We start from the raw sequence: 18,480 nt of genomic DNA, 5'->3' as shown, positions 1-18,480 counted from the left end.
ATTGATACCCTTGATAAAGATGATTAAAAATGTATGTATAAAATAGATAAATGAACTTTACCCACTACCAGGATATTTTAGCCCAAAACCTGGTTACCTCTCTGCTAGGAGGCTGAAACTTGGCCATAAGTGGATCTTCCAGCAAGACACATCAACATTCACAAATAAATTGTTAATTGGGCACAAAATCAACATTTTCAATGGCCATCTCAGTCTTCGGACTTGAACCCCATTGAAAACCTGTGGTTTGAAATGAACAGGGCAGTCCACAAGCGTAGAAAAAATAAACCAGAGATTATGTATGGAGGAACGGTCTAAGATCCCACCCAATGTGTTCTCTAATCTCATAAAACGTGTCAGTGTAGTTATCCTCCCAAGGGGAGGGTGCTGGAGTATTGAAAACAAGGGTGGCAATAATTCAGACCCCTACCTTTTGAGAATTACATGTTAAACTAAATCTATTTCTCTGAGCAATTGTATCCGTACAAAATAATATAATTTCCTTTTTTTTTGGTGTAACAATACATCATGTAGATGTATATAATGGACAGACTAGGTCTATACTGCTCCTACATGGTGTAACAATACATCATGTAAATGTATATAATGAACAGACTAGGTCTATACTGCTCCTACATGGTGTAACAATACATCATGTAGATGTATATAATGAACAGACTAGGTCTATACTGCTCCTACATGGTGTAACAATACATCATGTAGATGTATATAATGAACAGACTAGGTCTATACTGATCCTACATGGTGTAACAATACATCATATAGATGTAAATAATGAACAGACTAGGTCTATACTGCTCCGACATGGTGTAACAATACATTATGTAGATGTATATAATGGACAGACTAGGTCTATACTGCTCAGAAATGGTGTAACAATACATCATGTAGATGTACAGTTGTGGCCAAAAGTTTTGAGAATGACACAAATATTAATTTCCACAATGTTTTCTGCTTCAGTGTCTTAAGATATTTTTGTCAGATGTTACTATGGAATACTGAAGTATAATTACCACCATTTCATAAGCGTCAAAGGATTTTATTGACAATTACATGAAGTTGATGCAAAGAGTCAATATTTGCAGTGTTGACCCTTCTTTTTCAAGACTTCTGCAATCCGCCCAGGCATGCTGTCAATTAACTTCTGGGCCACAACCTGACTGATGGCAGCCCATTCTTACATTATCAATGCTTGGATTTTGTCAGAATCTGTGGGCTTTTGTTTGTTCACCCGGCTCTTGAGGATTGACATGAATAATTAGACAAATGTAACTATTAGTAATTATTAGATTATGTAACATGTATAATGAATAATTAGAGTGATAAACTTAAGTCCAATAAGGTTTGGTCGAGACAAGTAAGGGAGATAAATGTGTGTGTGTGACTAAGAAAATACAGAGGACAATTAAACTATGCATGACCTGACCTGGTTGGAACTTTGAAAAACTTACGACAGGAAAGAGACCTTGTCAAGGTCCCTCTAATCTAGGGAGGGAGGAAACGGCATGGAACTGCCAGCTTGGTAGTGATAAACGAGGAATGTGGACGTTGGGGAAAGATACATCACACACTACTGTGTGTGTATGTGCATGTAAGTAGGTGGGGGTGGGAGTTATAAAATGACATGTCTTTGCATATTTAACTTATTCAGAACGTTCTCTGAATAAACCTTACGGACCTTTTGCAGAATCAGAGTCTTTGCCTAATTAATATTAAACCCAGGTTCTTACAAACCTCGGGGATTGGTCAAAGCTTAAATAATTGTTTAGTTATCATCATTGGGATTGAAGATTCTCGTGACAGTACCAGTGCCCCCTGTATATAGCTTCCTCATTAACTCGGTACCGGTGCTCCCTGTATATAGCCTCCACACTGACTCAGTACCGGTGCCCCCTGTATATAGTCTCCACACTGACTCGGTACCGGTGCCCCCTGTATATAGCCTCGTTATTGTTTTTCCGCACTGTGTTACTTTTTATTATTACTTTTTATTTGTGTCTACTTTGTAAACGTTTTCTTCTTCTTGAACTGCACGGTTGGTTAAGTTCTTGTAAGTAAAGCATTTCACAGTAAAGTCTAAGTTGGTGTCTTGACGGATTTGTAAAAAACAGTTTGTCATAAAACACTATATGTCACGCGAGACTAGGTGGGTGAAGGAATCAGGCGCAGAGAGTTCCACTGGGGAAAAGTGCTCTTTAATACGGCACACAAAAATGACAAGCCCAACAACACAGGGCGCGGAAAACAAAGTGACTACCCAAAAACACAGGGTGCCAAGTCCGTAACACGTAACAAAAACGTAACAAAAAGACAATCCCACACAAAACAAAGGCGGGACACGTACGTAAAATAGGGAAGCTCATTAAGCCATACAACAGAACACAGGTGAAACTAATAAGACAAAACAAACAGACAAACGAAAAAGAGATCGGTGGCGGCTAGTAGGACGGTGACGACGACCGCCGAGCACAGCCCGAACAGGCATGGGAGCCAACTTCGGCGGAAGTCGTGACAGTACGCGCGGCTCCCGCAGCGCGAGGACGACCCGGAGGGTGATGCGCCGGGCGATCCGGGTGGAGGCGGTGGAAGTCTCTCAGCAGAGAAGGGTCCAAAATGTCCCCCACCGGAACCCAGCATCTATCCTCCGGACCGTACCCCTCCCAGTTCACGAGGTACTGTAGGCCCCTCACCCGGCGTCTCGAGTCCAGAATGCCACGTACTGTGCACGCCGGGGACCCATCGATGTCCAGAAGGGGCGGAGGGACCTCAGGCACCTCACCTTCCTGCAGGGGACCAGGAGAGACACATGAAACGAGGGGACAATCCTGAAACCTTGGAAAGTGTAACCTGTAACACACCTCGTTTATTCTCCTCAGGACTTTAAATGGCCCCACACACTGCGGCCCCAGCTTCCGGCAGGGCAGGTGGAGGGGCAGGTGGAGGGTCGAGAGCCAGACCCGGTCCCCCGGTGCGAACATGGGGGCCTCACTGCGGTGCTGGTCAGCGCTCCTCTTCTGCCTTTCTCCCGCTAGTCATAGCGACTCCTGGACGGCTTTCCAGGTGACCTTGGAGCGCTGTACCCATTCCTCTACTGCAGGAGCCTCGGTCTGGCTCTGAAGCCATGGGGCCAGGACCGGCTGGTAACCCAACACACACTCAAAAGGGGACATGTTCGTTGAGGAGTGGCGGAGGGAGTTCTGAGCGAGCTCAGCCCAAGGAACATACCTCGCCCACTCACCAGGCCGGTCCCGGCAATATGACTGCAGAAACCTGCCCACATCCTGGTTTACGCGCTCCACCTGCCCATTACTCTCGGGGTGAAAACATGAGGTCAAGCTGACCCAGACCCCCAGTCTCTCCACAAACGCCCTCCAAACTCTGGACGTGAATTGGGGGCCCCGATCAGAAACGATGTCCTCAGGCACCCCATAGTGCCGGAAGACATGCATAAACAAGGCCTCCGCAGTCTGCAGGGCCGTAGGGAGACCGGGCAACGGGATGAGACGGCAGGACTTAGAAAACATAAAATAGGAGACATAAAATCTCACGTCCTTAGCCAACGTGGGCCACCAGTATCTCCCTCACCACCTTCCGGAGACACCTGAAACCCCACCTCTTTAAGGAATACCTAGGATAGGATAAAGTAATCCTTCTCACCCCCCTTAGATGCACTATTGTAAAGTGGCTGCTCCACTGGATGTCATAAGGTGAATGCACCAATTTGTAAGTCGCTCTGGATAAGAGCGTCTGCTAAATGACTTAAATGTAAATGTAAATGTAAGACTCAGCACTGTCCTCTCGATGCCAGGATGACCCGAGGAGGGTAGAGTATGAGCCCAACTGATTAGCTTATCCCGGACACCACTCGGGACTAATTGAGCCCCCGCTGGACGGTTAGGGGGGGCCGGCCCTCTCTATCTCCGCGTGTCCACCTCCCATACTACCGGTGCCACGAGACATGAAGGTGGAATGATGGGAGTTGGCTCAACGGACCGCTCCTCGGTATCATAAAGGCGGGACAACGCGTCGGCTTTGGTGTTTTGGGAGCCTTGCCAGTACGAGATGGTGAACCGAAACCGGGATTTAGTCTCCTCGCTGCCCGGATATACTCGAGATTACCGGTACAATGGTCAGTCTAGATGAGAAAAGGGTGTTTCGCCCCCTCAAGCCAATGTCTCCACACCTTCAGAGCCTTGACTACAGCTAACAACTCCTGGTCCCCCACGTCATAGTTCCTCTCCGCCGGACCGAGCTTCCTCGAAAAGAAGGCACAAGGGCTTGGGTGGGTGGCACGCCCGAGCGCTGGGGCAGCACTGCCCCGACCCCCACCTCGGACGCGTCCACCTCCACTATGAACGCTAAAGAGGGGTCCGGATGCGCCAACACGGGCGCATTGGTGAACAGCTCTTTCAGACGACTGAAAGCTCTGCCCGCCTCTGCTGACCAACGCAAGCGCACCGGTCCTCCCTTCAGCAGTGAGGTAATGGGAGCAGCCACCTGACAAAACCCCGGATAAACCTCTGGTAGTAATTCGCAAACCCTAAAAACCCCTGCACCTCTTTGACCGTGGTCGGAGTCGGCCAATTACACACGGCTGTAACGCGGTCACACTCCATCACCACCCCGGAGGTGGAAATACGATAACCCAGGAAGGAAACGGCCTGTTTGAAGAACACACATTTCTGTTCTTGCAATATGGGTCATGCCCCAGCAGTCCCCCAAGTACCTTACGCACCAGAGACACGTGTGGCAGAATAGATCAAGATGTCATCGATGTACACTACCACTCCCTGCCCGAGCAGGTCTCGGAGAATCTCATCTACGAAGGATTGGAAGACGGCTGGAGCATTTTTCAACCCATATGGCATGACGCGGTACTCATAATGGCCAGATGTAGTACTAAATGGGGTTTTCCACTCATCTCCTCCCCAGATACGCACCAGATTATACGCACTCCACAGGTCCTGTTTTGTGAAGAAGCGCACCCGGTGAAATGATTCCACCACCGTAGCGATGAGAGGTAGTGGGTAACTAAACCCCACTGTGATGGAATTTAGACCTCGATAATCAATGCACGGACGCAGACCTCCCTCCTTCTTCTTCACAAAAAAAGAAGCTTGAGGAGACAGGTGATGCGGAGGACCGAATGTACCCCTGTCCCAGCGATTCAGCAACATATGTCTTCATAGCTACTGTCTCCTCCTGGGACAATGGGTACACGTGACTCCTAGGAAGTGCAGTGTTCTCCAGCGTTCTCCAGGAGGTATATCCCCTCAACGATGGGGTGGTAATTGGGTCGCCTTCCTTTTACTGAAGGCGATAGCCAAATCGGCATATTCAGAGGGAATGCGCATGGTGGAAACCTGGTCTGGACTCTCCAGCGTAGTTGCACCAACGGCAACCCCTATACACCTGCCTTAACACTCCTCTGATCACCCCTTAATAGCCCCCTATCGCCAGGAAATCACTGGGTTGTGCTGAGCTAGCTAGGGAATTCCCAACACCACTGGAAACGCAGGTGAATCGATAAGGAACAGACTAATCTGCTCCTTATGACTCCCATGAGTTACCATGTCCAGCGGCACCGTGGCCTCCCTGACCACTCCTGACCCTAATGGTCGGCTATCTAAGGAGTGCACGGGGAAAGGTAGGTCTAACGACACAAGGAGAATCCCTAGCCTTAACGCGAGCCCCCGATCCATGAAATTCCCAGCTGCGCCTGAATCGACTAGCGCCTTATGCTGTAGAGAGGGAGAAAACCCAGGGAATGAAGGTAACACATACATATGACCGACAGGAAGCTCTGGGTGAGTCTGGTGCTGACTCACCTGGGGTGATCGAGTAGTGCTCCGCCTGCCCTCCCAACTCCCAGACGAGTTCTTCCAGCACCGGTCGGCCGTGTGTCAACGCCGACCACAACTGGTGCAGGAGGAAACTCCTCCTCCGGTCCCCCTCGAAGCCGCCCCCATCCAGCGTGAGGGTGGTGTCCCGACACGCTAGCTCCCTGCGGACGTCCTCCCTGAGGTTACATCGGAAATGGTCTATCAAGGCCCTGTTGTTCCACCCCGCTCCTGCGGCCAAAGTCCTGAACTCCAGGGCAAAGTCCTGCTCGCTCCTCGTCTCCTGACGCAGGTGGACCAGCCGTTCACCCGCCGCACGACCCTCTGGTGGGTGATCAAATACAGCTCGGAATCGGCGGGTGAACTCGGGGTAGTGATCCCTCGCCGAGTCTGGGCCATTCCACACTGCGTTTGCCCACTCTAGGGCTCGTCCAGTCAGACAGGAGACGAGGGCGCTCACGCTCTCCTCTCCGGAGGGAGTAGGACGAACGGTCACCATCTCCCCAAAGGAACTTTGGAGCTCTGTCAGAGTGACCATCAGGTTTTTGGGTCACCTCCCTGACCAAGGCCCTTCTCCCCCAATCACTCAGTTTGGCCAGGTGACCAGCTCTAGGAAGAGTATTCCATTTAAGAATGATGGAGGCCACTGTGTTCTTGGGGACCTTCAATGCTGCAGAATTTGATTTGGTACCCTTCCCCAGATCTGTGCCTCGACACAATCCTGTCTTGGAGCTCTACGGACAGTTCCTTCTACCTCATGGCTTGTTTTTTGCTCTGACATGCTCTGTCAACTCTAAATAAGGTTTCTCAGTTTTTTGCCTGTTTTCACATTTTCATTATTGTGTGTAGATTAATGAGGATTCTCTTAAAAAAAACAATTGTAATATAAATCTGTAACGTAACAAAATGTGGAAAAACGGAAGGGGTCTGAACTTCCTGAATTAACTGTTTTATTTCATTTAAAAAAATGTAACCTTGATTTAACTCCAAATCACATCCGGTTGTGGACTCAAACTGGGGTGTCTGTGGTGACGCCTCAAGCACTAAGATGCAGTGTCTTAGACCGCTGCGCCACTCAGGATCCCCAAAATAATGCTCTAGTGCTGTCCCCACCTAAAATAAATCTTGGTCAACCAAGAGTCGTCTGTTCATTCTACCAATCGATTGGTTGAAATGTTATGTGTGGTTTTCCATATATAAACACACTCCATGTGTTTTAATAAATCAACTATATGTACTGAACTGGTCTGATGCTTTAAGCACACTATTTGATTAAATAATTAAGACACACAAATGACTTGAGGGAGCCAGAGATCAAGATAACTTAACCAGAAGGAGAAAAATTCTGCCGTTATGCTCCTGAAGTTTCCGGTAATGGGCTACACCAGCGGTCGGCAACCTTTTCCATTTGGAGTGCCAAGTTATCTTACCATTTCTACCTATCTGCGTGCCAGTTAGGATTTTCATATGCACATTTTCATGGAACTGTTTCATGTCATTTATAATAGTATCTCAAAATCATTCTATCTAAATCTAAATGAAAATTATACAAATCTAAAAGTAACTTTTATTGCCATTGCCAACAATGTAAAAATTGCCTACATAAGGCCAACAAATAAAAACATTGCAGCCTGCAGGTAGAAAATATCCTACAAATCACATTTGCTGCACACTTGAAACACTGCATCAACTATCAACTGGGTCGGCCCAAAACTCGAGAGAGCAAGCTTGCAACATTGTATAAAATATTTTGGACCCTCAAAGTTTCCCACACCAGTGAGTTTGGGACAGACACAGCTCTAGGCTATTTGTGCAAAGAATAAGAAATAATCAGGTATCTTATGACATTTCCACTGGATCAGAGCATTATATTTTCCCCTTTTATGACAAGTGGTTATCGAAAGGGCGAGAGCTGGAAATATTTTACGAAAATACTTTGAGGAACTATTGTCATTTGCAATTGATTTTGATTAGACTGAAGAAAAAATGACTTTGAGAAGCTCCACAACTCATTAGTGGTGGTGCGTTAAGACAATCAGAAATTCTATCAGACATCCCCAAATGGGCACATTTATAGGCCTACAGTTGCGCGCAGGCCAGGGAGACTAGTCCTACTTCTATATGCGTAATCAGGTGTGCATCCTTACTCAACATTGACAGGAGTGTTTCAAACAAAAGACATTGAATACATTTACAAAATGTATTACGCATCTTGCGGGGTCAGGTCTGGGTGGTCTTCCATAGGCTGTTTCATTCAGTATCCGTTTGGGTCGGCAATGATTCTATTTCTCCATAGTATGTTGTACTGAAGTTGACCGACTGAAAGGGAGTGTAACTTTAATTATAATTACTCTTCCCTGAAGGAGGGAAACAAGGTATAACATCTGTTTGGCCCCGCCCTTTCCTGGGTCAGTGAAGAGCGATATTAAATTGAAGGAGTGAATCAAAGCCTCACGATCATTACCTGTGGAATGCGGGGCTTCCAGCGAGGCACGGATTTGAATAGTATGTTGTACCTAGTTTCCCTCCTTTAGGGAATAGTATTTATAGTCATAACGTGTGGATTTAGTAGTATGTTGCACCCAGTTTCCCTCCTTCAGGGAACAGTAGTTATAGTCATAACATGTTGATTTAATAGTATGTTGGACCTCGTTTCCCTCCTTCAGGGAACAGTAGTTATAGTCATAACATGTGGCTTTAATAGTATGTTGTACCTCGTTTCTCTCCTTCAGGGAACAGTAGTTATAGTCATAACGTTAAGCTTGTCATATGATGAACTACATCTTAAATATTGGATCTTGCTGTCGGACAGTTTTTTGTATTCAGATCTCTGAAATGCACTCTACCTACGTAACATTTAGTGTCTCCTTATATTAAGCTGGGAAATCAGTTTTCATGGGCACAGAAATTAAAAATAATTTCAGAGTTTGCAAAATCCAATGGTTTTAACTGAGTCCCCTTAACTTTACTTAACTTTACTTTACTTAACTTAACCCTTAACTTTATTGACAACACCCAAATGGGTACTGTCATTAACGCGCTTCTTCAATAATTACACATAATTCTTAATACTGTGGCAATTTAGTTACAGTCACATGTTCAACTATCATCAGCTGATCTAGGAAATAATTTTCTGGATGCCAGTCGAATGACTAACATCAATACATGCAACAACAACCAAAGTGCTTCTTCATTCATTACTCTGGTAAAGACAGTTATGCTGTGCTCCACGTTGGATCCAACATCCCTAACAAATTGATGTTTATAATGTTATTGTCTGCTTGATTTACTGTCGGGTCTCGTTAGTCAGTTTGGACACAGAGATACTTAGCTCATAATGTGTAGAGAACTGTTCCTTGATGGATAGGCTATTATACAACACACAGAGCTATTTTCCTTTATTCAGGACATTTAGAATGACAACACATTACAGAGTAGCCTAGTGGGATTATACACAAAATTATCTGGTGATCAGGTTATGAAATGTCACGACAAAGACATTTTAGTTTACATGTTTCACCTGAAATATTAAATGATTTATAGTCCTGCTGTTAGGTGAAGTTATGGGTCCTACAGTAGGTATATGTTGTTGTTTGGTGAAGTTATGGGTCCTACAGTAGGTATATGTTATTGTTTGGTGAAGTTATGGGTCCTACATTAGGTCTATGGTATTGGTATAACTAGTGTTTTCCGCATTAGCAGGGAGGAGTTTCTACAACCAAATTGCGTGACCATCGCCATCGTGCCGCAATTTTAGCAAACACAGAAGGGAGCCTATATTGGAGACCAAAAGTCGTCTGGGACACTGCTTAGGATTTCAACAACTTTAATGACATATTTCTAGCCTACAATCGTCAATGTTACTACTAATGTGAAAACAAGACAAATATGACTATTGTTTCTCATTTGACTGTCTTAAGACAATTCAACATTTGTATTTGAATTTAAGACAGCAATTGTTGTACAACTTCATGGGTACGCTCTGGACATCACCTTTTACCTAAAAAAACTGTGGATTTATGCTTTTGTGGGCCTTTAATCATCTGTCTGACTTTGTTGTTCACACAGGAGAGAGAAGTGACTATTATGCAACCTCTGGGGAGCCTCAACAACATCATGAAGCTGAAGAGGCAGAGAAGAGTCTCTCCAGATCAGGACACCTCAAGAAACACCATCAGAGACCCACAGGAAAGAAATCTCACTGCTGCTCTCACTGTGGGAAACGTTTCAAATCTTCATCAGAACTTAAAAAACACCAGCAAATACACACAGGAGAAAAGCCTTATAGCTGTAATCAATGTGGGAAGAGTTTTACTCAGTCAAGCAAGCTGGTATCATACCAGAGAACACACACAGGAGAGTAGCCATATAGCTGTGAGCAATGTGGGAAATGCTTTTCTCGGATAGACCACCTTAAAGGACACCAGAGGACACACACAGGATATAAATCTTACAGCTGTAATCAGTGAGGGAAGAATTTTATTCAGTCAAACAGCCTGAATCGACACCAGAGAACACACACAGGAGAGAAATCTTATAGCTGTGATCAATGTGGGAAAAGCTTTGGTTGAACTTATTATCTGACTGAACATAAGCAAACACACCCAGGAGAGAAACCTTACCACTGCTCTGACGGTGGGAAGAGCTTTGCTTCCCTGAGGAACCTGACACAACACCATATGTGTCCTCTTTGGACACATGGAAAAAAGAAGGAGCAGACATTTCTGAACTCTTAACCAACAGGCCTTTACACCTATGAAGGAGTATCAATAATGAGACACTATTTCTGAGGCTACATGATGTATCGTTCAGCAGATTTACTTTGTAATATTATTTTTGTTTGTTTTTATCACTTAATTTACTTGACAGATTGCCAATAGTCTTAAAACGTATTTTCTTCTGTTTAAGCTATTCTGATGTTAATTTACTTCTGTGTTTTGGGTCGTTGTCCTGTTGCATCACCCAACTTGACCTTCAATTGGCGGACAAATAGCCTTACATTCTCCTTTAAAATGTCTTGATAAACTCGGGAATTCATTTTTCCCTAGATGATAGCAAGCTGTCCAGGCCCTGAGGCAGCAAAGCAGCCACAAACCATGATGCTCCCTCCACCATACTTTACAGTTGGGAGGAGGTTTTGATGTTGGTGTGCTGTGCCTTTTTTCCCCCCACACATAGTGTTGTGTTTTCCTTCCAAACAACTCAACTTTAGTTTAATGTATCCACAAAATATTTTGCCAGTGGAGCTGTGGAACATCCAGGTGCACTTTTGCAAACTTCAGACTTGCAGCAATGTTTTTTTTGGACAGCAGTGGCTTCTTCCTTGGTGTCCTCCCATGAACACAATTCTTGTTTAATGTTTTACATATTGTAGACTCGTCAACAGAGATGTTAGCATGTTCCAGAGATTTCTGTAAGTCTTTAGCTGACACTCTAGGATTCTTCTTAACCTCATTGAGCATTCTGTGTTGTGCTCTTGTAGTCATCTTTGCAGGACGGCCACTCCTAGGGAGAGTAGCAACAGTGCTGAACTTTATCCATTTATAGACATTTTGTCTTACCGTGGACTGATGAACATCAAGGCTTTTAGAGATACTTCTGTAACCCTTTCCAGCTTTATGCAAGTCAACAAGAGATCTCTTTTGTTCGAGGCATGGTTCACATCAGGCAATGCTTCTTGTGAATAGCAAATTCACATTTTGTGAGTATTATTTATAGGGCAAGGCAGCTGTAACCAACATCTCCAATCTCGTCTTGATTGGACTCCATGTAAGCTCACTCCAGACTCCAATTAGCTTTCAATATAGACAAGAAAAATACAATAGTGTGTGTGTTATTAGTTGAAGCACACTATGTTTGTCCATTGTTGTGACTTAGATGAAGATCAGATCAAATGTGATGACCAATTTATGCAGAAATCCAGGTCATTCCAAAGGGTTCACATACTTTTTCTTGCCACTGTAGATGTCATGTATTGTCATGTTATGTTATGCTCTCTATAATGAAACATCACCAAGTGAAATAAAGTTGATAAAATACTCTTAATAGTCATTAAATAAAAAATGGTTGTTCAGAAATCATTATTTATCATGTTGCTCTCATGAAATGAACAAAATATTTTACAATCATTACCACTACTGATATTCACATAGAATAATATAATTACAAGGATCATATTTCTCAGTTGCAATGACCTGCAGACATCAGACACTCTCCCGTATGCACATATGACTGAAATGTAACCAATCACAAAAATCACTAAGACAGCTTTGATGGCTCAATAAAAATTAAACTGCATGTTTCTGCCAGCCAATGGGATAATTCCAGTGCAGTACATGTATAAAGAGATAATTCCATTGCAGTACATGTTTAAAGGGATAATTCCAGTGAAGGACATGTGTAAAGGGATAATTCCAGTGCAGGACATGTGTAAAGGGATAATTCCAGTGCAGTACATGTGTAAAGGGATAATTCCAGTGCAGTACATGTGTAAATGAATAATTCCAGTGCAGTACATGTGTAAAGGGATAATTCCAGTGCAGTACATGTGTAAAGGAATAATTCCAGTGCAGTACATGTGTAAAGGGATAATTCCAGTGCAGTACATGTGTAAAGGAATAATTCCAGTGCAGTACATGTGTAAAGGGATAATTCCAGTGCAGTACATGTGTAAAGGGATAATTCCAGTGCAGTACATGTGTAAAGGGTGTAGAGGGATAATTCCAATTCAGGAAGTTCCTACCCCCTTCAACTTTTTGCCTGAACATTATAATATACATTTTGCTCAACTGCGTTACCCACTCCAGTCAGCAGATGGTGGTGTGGGATTTTAAGGTTATGCTGCTAGTGTGACATATAATCTAGTGGACGTAATGCTCCTTTCAACAGCAGCAACAGTTAGTCAGCCACCTCGGTAGTTTGCTAGCCAAAATTGATGAACCAATAAAGCTCTTTAGACGCTTTAGTGTATATTAGACTCTGTCTTTTAAAACCACTTAAGTCGTCTAGTTAGTTATCCAAATAAATTTCATATTTACTGTGTTGTTGTTATTAGTCAGCTAGCGGACTAAGTTAAGTTAAGTTAGCATTAGCCTAGATAGCTAACGTCTCCAACCATGAGGTCACTAAGCTACTCTCCTCCTGCTAAAGAAGAGGGGGTCTGCTGGACGGAGAAAGAAGCTCTCGTGAAAGAGGAGGAGGAAGAGGAGGCTGTTACAGTAAAAAAAAGTAGTAAGTGAGGCTGTTAGAGTTTTTTAAAAAAGAAGAGAAAGATGTTTCAGTGAAAGAAGAGGAAGATACGTTCAGAGTGAAAGACGAGGAGGGTAATTACAGTAAAAGGAGACGAGGATTCAGTTTTTGGAGTGAAAGAGGAGGAGGGGGAGATGACTGTCACATCGAAAAAGGAGGAGGAAGAAGATGAGGAAACTGGATATCTGGGCCTGGTTTCTCAAACGCATCTTAAGGCATCCAATGGTTCTAACGGTGAACTTTTGAGAAACCGGCCCTGATTAAAACTAGTATGTACGGTCTTAAATACAGAGGCACAAACTCTGCAGTTGTTGAACTGATGTGTGGTGTTAAAGAGAAAATACGCAATTGCTACATCAATTTTTGGACTTTAAAATGATTTATTCATTGCTATTGATTCTTGAAGAATATAACACATGCCTCATGAGCTTAGTTCAACTCTTGTACCCCATCAGAACCCCAAATAAGCTTTTTTTACTCCAATGTTTAGAAGCAATGTAAATCAACACTGTATAGCCTCAACATGGTTAAAACTATAATGTTGATATCATGGATGGTCAGGCCTTGCATTCGTAGGTCTGTCTATGAATTTGAAAGTAGTTACATTTCTCCAGCCCCATCCATCCCCATCCATCATCTTATTACCAAAACAGTATTTGAACTGCAGATTGGTTGATTGATTGATGTGAGTTTTTTTTTAAACAGCAACAAAATGGCTGCCCAGAGACTTGGTTTGGTAAACAGCTGAGGGATGGGGGCTGGAGAAATGTAACCACTCTCAAATTCATAGAGAAAGCTATTGTATCAACCTTAACCCAACACCTAGCGACCTCGTCAAGAAGTTCAGACATCTTGGTCTAACAGTTATAAGGTCTCGGCGAAACATACCTAGATTCAGTTACATTCATGAATTGGTTGGAAACGTTTGTTTTAAACCCTTCTCAAAGTTGGGTCCTTGACTGATTTGTAAAAAACTATTTGCCATTAAACAATATTTGTTATTTATTTTAAATGTAACCTTTGATTAACTAGGCAAGTCAGTTAAGAATAAAATCGTATTTACAATGACTGCCTACCCCAGACGACAGGGAGCCAATTGTACGCCACCCTATGGGACTCCCAATCACTGCCGGTTGTGATCAAATCAAAGTTTATTTGTCAAGTGTGCCGAATACAACAGACCTTACAGTGTAATGCTTACTTACAGGCTCTAACCAACAGTGCAAGAAAAGGTATTAGGTGAAAAATAGCAGTAGCGAGGCTATATACAGTAGCAAGGCTATAACAGTAGCGAGGCTACATACAGGCACTGGTTCGTCGGGCTGATTGAGGTACTATGTACATGTAGTAGATATGGTTAAAGTGACTATGCATATATGATGAACAGAGAGTAGCAGTAGTGTAAAAGAGGGGTTGGCGGGTGGCAGGACACGATGCAGATAGCCTGGTTAGCCAATGTGCGGGGGCACTGGTTGGTCAGACCAATTGAGGTAGTATGTACAGTTAAAGTGACTATGCATATATGATAAACAGAGAGTAGCAGCAGCGTAAAATAGGGTTTTGGGGGGCACACAATGCAAATAGGCCGGGGTAGCCATTTGATTACCTGTTCAGGTAATAGCCACCGTGCTTCTACACCTGCATTGCTTGCTGTTTGGGGTTTAAGGCTGGGTTTCTGTACAGCACTTTGAGATATCAGCTGATGTACGAAGGGCTATATAAAAAATATTTAAAATAAAAAAATATATATATATTTTTTATTTGATTTAATTCAGGAGTCTTATGGCTTGGGGGTAAAAAAATATTGAGAACCCTTTTTGTTTTAGACTTGGCACTTCGGTTCCGCATGCCATGTGGTAGTAGAGAGAACAATCTATGACTGGGGTGGCTGAGGTCTTTGACAATTTTTAGGGCCTTCCTCTGACACCGCCTGGTGTAGAGGTCCTGGATGGCAGGCAGCTTAGCCCCAGTGATGTACTGGACCGTACACACTACCCTCTGTAGTGCCTTGCTGCCGGAGGTCTAGCAATTGCCGTACCAGGTAGTGATGCAACCAGTCAGGATGTTGCAGCTGTAGAACCTTTTGAGGATCTGAGGACCCATGCCAAATCTATTTAGTTTCCTGAAGGGGAATAGGCTTTGTCGTGCCCTCTTCACGATTGTCTTGGTGTGTTTGGACCATTTAGTTTGTTGTTGATGTGGACACCAAGGAGCTTGAGGCCCTCAACCTGCTCCACTACAGCGCCGTCGATGAGAACGGGGGCGTACTCAGTCTTCCTTTTCCTGTAGTCCACAATCATCTCCTTAGTTTTGGTTACGTTGAGGGATATGTTATTATTCTGGCACCACCCGACCAGGTCTCTTACCTCCTCCCTATAGGCTGTCTCGTCGTTGTCGGTGATCAGGCCAACCACTGTTGTGTCGTCTGCAAACTTAATGATGGTGTGGGAGTTGTGCCTGGCCATGCAGTCATGGGTGAACAGGGTATACAGGAGGGGACTGAGCACGCACCCCTGGGGGGCTCCAATGTTGAGGATCAGCATGGCAGATGTGTTGCTACCTACCCTCACCACCTGGGGGCGGCCCGTCAGGAAGTCCAGGATCCAGTTGCAGAGGGAGGTGTTTAGTCCCAGGATCCTTAGCTTAGTGATCAGCTTTGAGGGTACTATGTTGTTGAATGCTGAGCTGTAGTCAATGAATAGCATTCTCACATAGGTGTTCCTTTTGTCCAGGTGAGAGAGGGCAGTGTGAAGTGCAATAGAGATTGCATCTGGATAAGAGCGTCTGCTAAATGACTTAAATGTAATGTAAATGCATCATCTGTGGATATGTTTGGGTGGTATGCCAATTGGTGTGGGTCTAGGGTTTCTGGGATAATGGTGTTGATGTGAGCCATTACCAGCCTTTCAAAGCACTTCATGGCTATGGACGTGAGTGCTACGGGTCTGTAGTCATTTAGGCAGGTTGCCTTCGTGTTCTTGGGCACAGGGACTATGGTGGTCTGCTTGAAACATGTTGTTACAGCCTGGATTCGAACCAGGGTGTCTGTAGTGGCGCCTCAATCACCAATATTTTCTTTTTTACCTTTATTTAACTAGGCAAGTCAGTTAAGAACTAATTCTTATGTTCAATGATGGCCTAGGAACAGTGGGTTAACTGCCTGTTCAGGGGCAGAACGACAGATTTGTACCTTGTCGGCTCGGGGATTTGAACTTGCAACCTTCCGGTTACTAGTCCAACGCTCTAACCACTAGGCTACGCTGCCAACCTAACCTGACTAGAGGGAGCCAGTCATCAACATAACCTGACTAGAGGGAGCCGGTCATCAATATAACCTGACTAGAGGGAGCCGGTCATCAATATAACCTGACTAGAGGGAGCCGGTCATCAATATAACCTGACTAGAGGGAGCCGGTCATCAATATAACCTGACTAGAGGGAGAAAAACTCTTCCTGACTGCCGTTCTGCTCCAGGCAGTTTTCAGTAATAGACTACACCAGCGGTCGTCAACCTTTTTCCATTTGGAGTGCCAAGTTATCTGACCATTTCTACCAATCTGTGTGCCAGTTATGATTTTCATATGCACATTTTCGGGGAACAGTTTAATTTAATTTATAATAGTATCTCAAAATTATTGTCTGTGACTAAGCTACATTCTATCTAAATCTAAAGGAAAATTATACAACTTTAAAAGTAACTTTTATTGCCATTGCCAACTATGTAAAAATAGCCTACATAAAGCCAACAAATAAACATTGCAGACAGCAGGTAGAAAATATCCTATAAATCACATTTGCTGCACATGGCCTGTCTACAACATGAAACATTGTATCAACTATCAACTGGGTCTTCTGAAACGTGATAGCAAGCATGCAACATTGTATAAAATATTTTAGGCCCTCAGAGTTTCCCACGCCAGTGAGGTCGGGACAGACACAGCTGTCGGCTATTTGTGCAAAGGATAAAAAGTAATCAGGTATTTTATGACTTTTCCATTGGATCAGAGCATTACAGTTTTCCCTTTCATGCCGAGTGGAAATATTTAACGAAATTGCTTTGAGGAACTATTGTCGTATGTAATTGATTTTGATTAGACTTAGTTTACTTGCTGTTTGAGGTGAAGAAATATTTACTTTGAGAAACTCCACAACTCATTACTGATGGTGCATTAAGACAATTAGAAATACTATCAGACATCCCCAAATGGGCACATTTATAGGCCTAGATTTGCACACAGGCCAGGTAGACTAGTCCTACTTCTATATACGTAATTAGGTGTGCGTCCTTACTCAACATTGACAGGGGTGTTTCAAACAAAAGACAAAACTGGCGCATCTTGCAGGGTAAGGTCTGGGTGGTCTGCCAGGGGCCGTTTCATTTAGTATCCGATTGGGTCGGAATGGGGAATGATTGTATTTTCCCATAGTATGTTTTACAGAAGTTGACCGACTGAAAGGGAGTGTAACTTTATGACTATTGTTGGATTCTAAACATTGACATTGAGATATTAAAGACATGCTAGTTCAGAGTATATAAAGGAGTGAGATCTGTAGAAAGATCGAGTGGCTGTGGAATGTGCTGGGTGGACGGGAGGAGATCACAGGATTGCTATAAGGGAAGGGGATGGACATCCTGTGGATAAGGCGAAGGAGGGGTTGAGGTCAGGAGGTCAGGTCAGATCCCCTAAAGGGAGTAATAAGGGTTTAGTGTCTTGTTACCCTCTTCCTCTGGAACCAGGAGATGTAAGGATTGGAGAGAAGGAGTGTCCAAAGTTTGGTATATATACAGTGCCTTGCGAAAGTATTCGGCCCCCTTGAACTTTGTGACCTTTTGCCACATTTCAGGCTATATATAAGATATAAAACTGTATTTTTTTGTGAAGAATCAACAACAAGTGGGACACAATCATGAAGTGGAACGACATTTATTGGATATTTCAAACTTTTTAACAAATCAAAAGCTGAATAATTGGGCGTGCAAAATTATTCAGCCCCCTTAAGTTAATACTTTGTAGCGCCACCTTTTGCTGCGATTACAGCTGTAAGTCGCTTGGGGTATGTCTCTATCAGTTTTGCACATCGAGAGACTGAAATTTTTTCCCATTCCTCCTTGCAAAACAGCTCGAGCTCAGTGAGGTTGGATGGAGAGCATTTGTGAACAGCAGTTTTCAGTTCTTTCCACAGATTCTCGATTGGATTCAGGTCTGGACTTTGACTTGGCCATTCTAACACCCGGATATGTTTATTTTTGAACCATTCCATTGTAAATTTTGCTTTATGTTTTGGATCATTGTCTTGTTGGAAGACAAATCTCCGTCCCAGTCTCAGGTCTTTTGCAGACTCCATCAGGTTTTCTTCCAGAATGGTCCTG

General features: G+C 43.8%; 1 long non-coding RNA gene across 2 annotated transcripts in view; it reads right to left on the bottom strand.

The window, feature by feature from the left end:
• Positions 1 to 2,205: 2,205 nt before the first annotated feature.
• LOC135574689 (uncharacterized) overlaps positions 2,206 to 18,480 on the bottom strand; it is a 30,107-nt gene continuing 13,832 nt past the window's right edge. For both annotated transcript variants that reach the window (XR_010465566.1, XR_010465567.1), the window contains exon 3: positions 2,206 to 2,804. This is a non-coding gene — a long non-coding RNA (uncharacterized LOC135574689). The remainder of the gene's footprint in view (positions 2,805 to 18,480) is intronic.

This window comes from Oncorhynchus nerka, linkage group LG13 (assembly GCF_034236695.1).
Source record: "Oncorhynchus nerka isolate Pitt River linkage group LG13, Oner_Uvic_2.0, whole genome shotgun sequence".
In the NCBI taxonomy this organism is placed as follows: domain Eukaryota; kingdom Metazoa; phylum Chordata; class Actinopteri; order Salmoniformes; family Salmonidae; genus Oncorhynchus; species Oncorhynchus nerka.
Note: the sequence above shows the minus strand (reverse complement) of the source record. Positions and strands in the feature narration are given on the sequence as shown.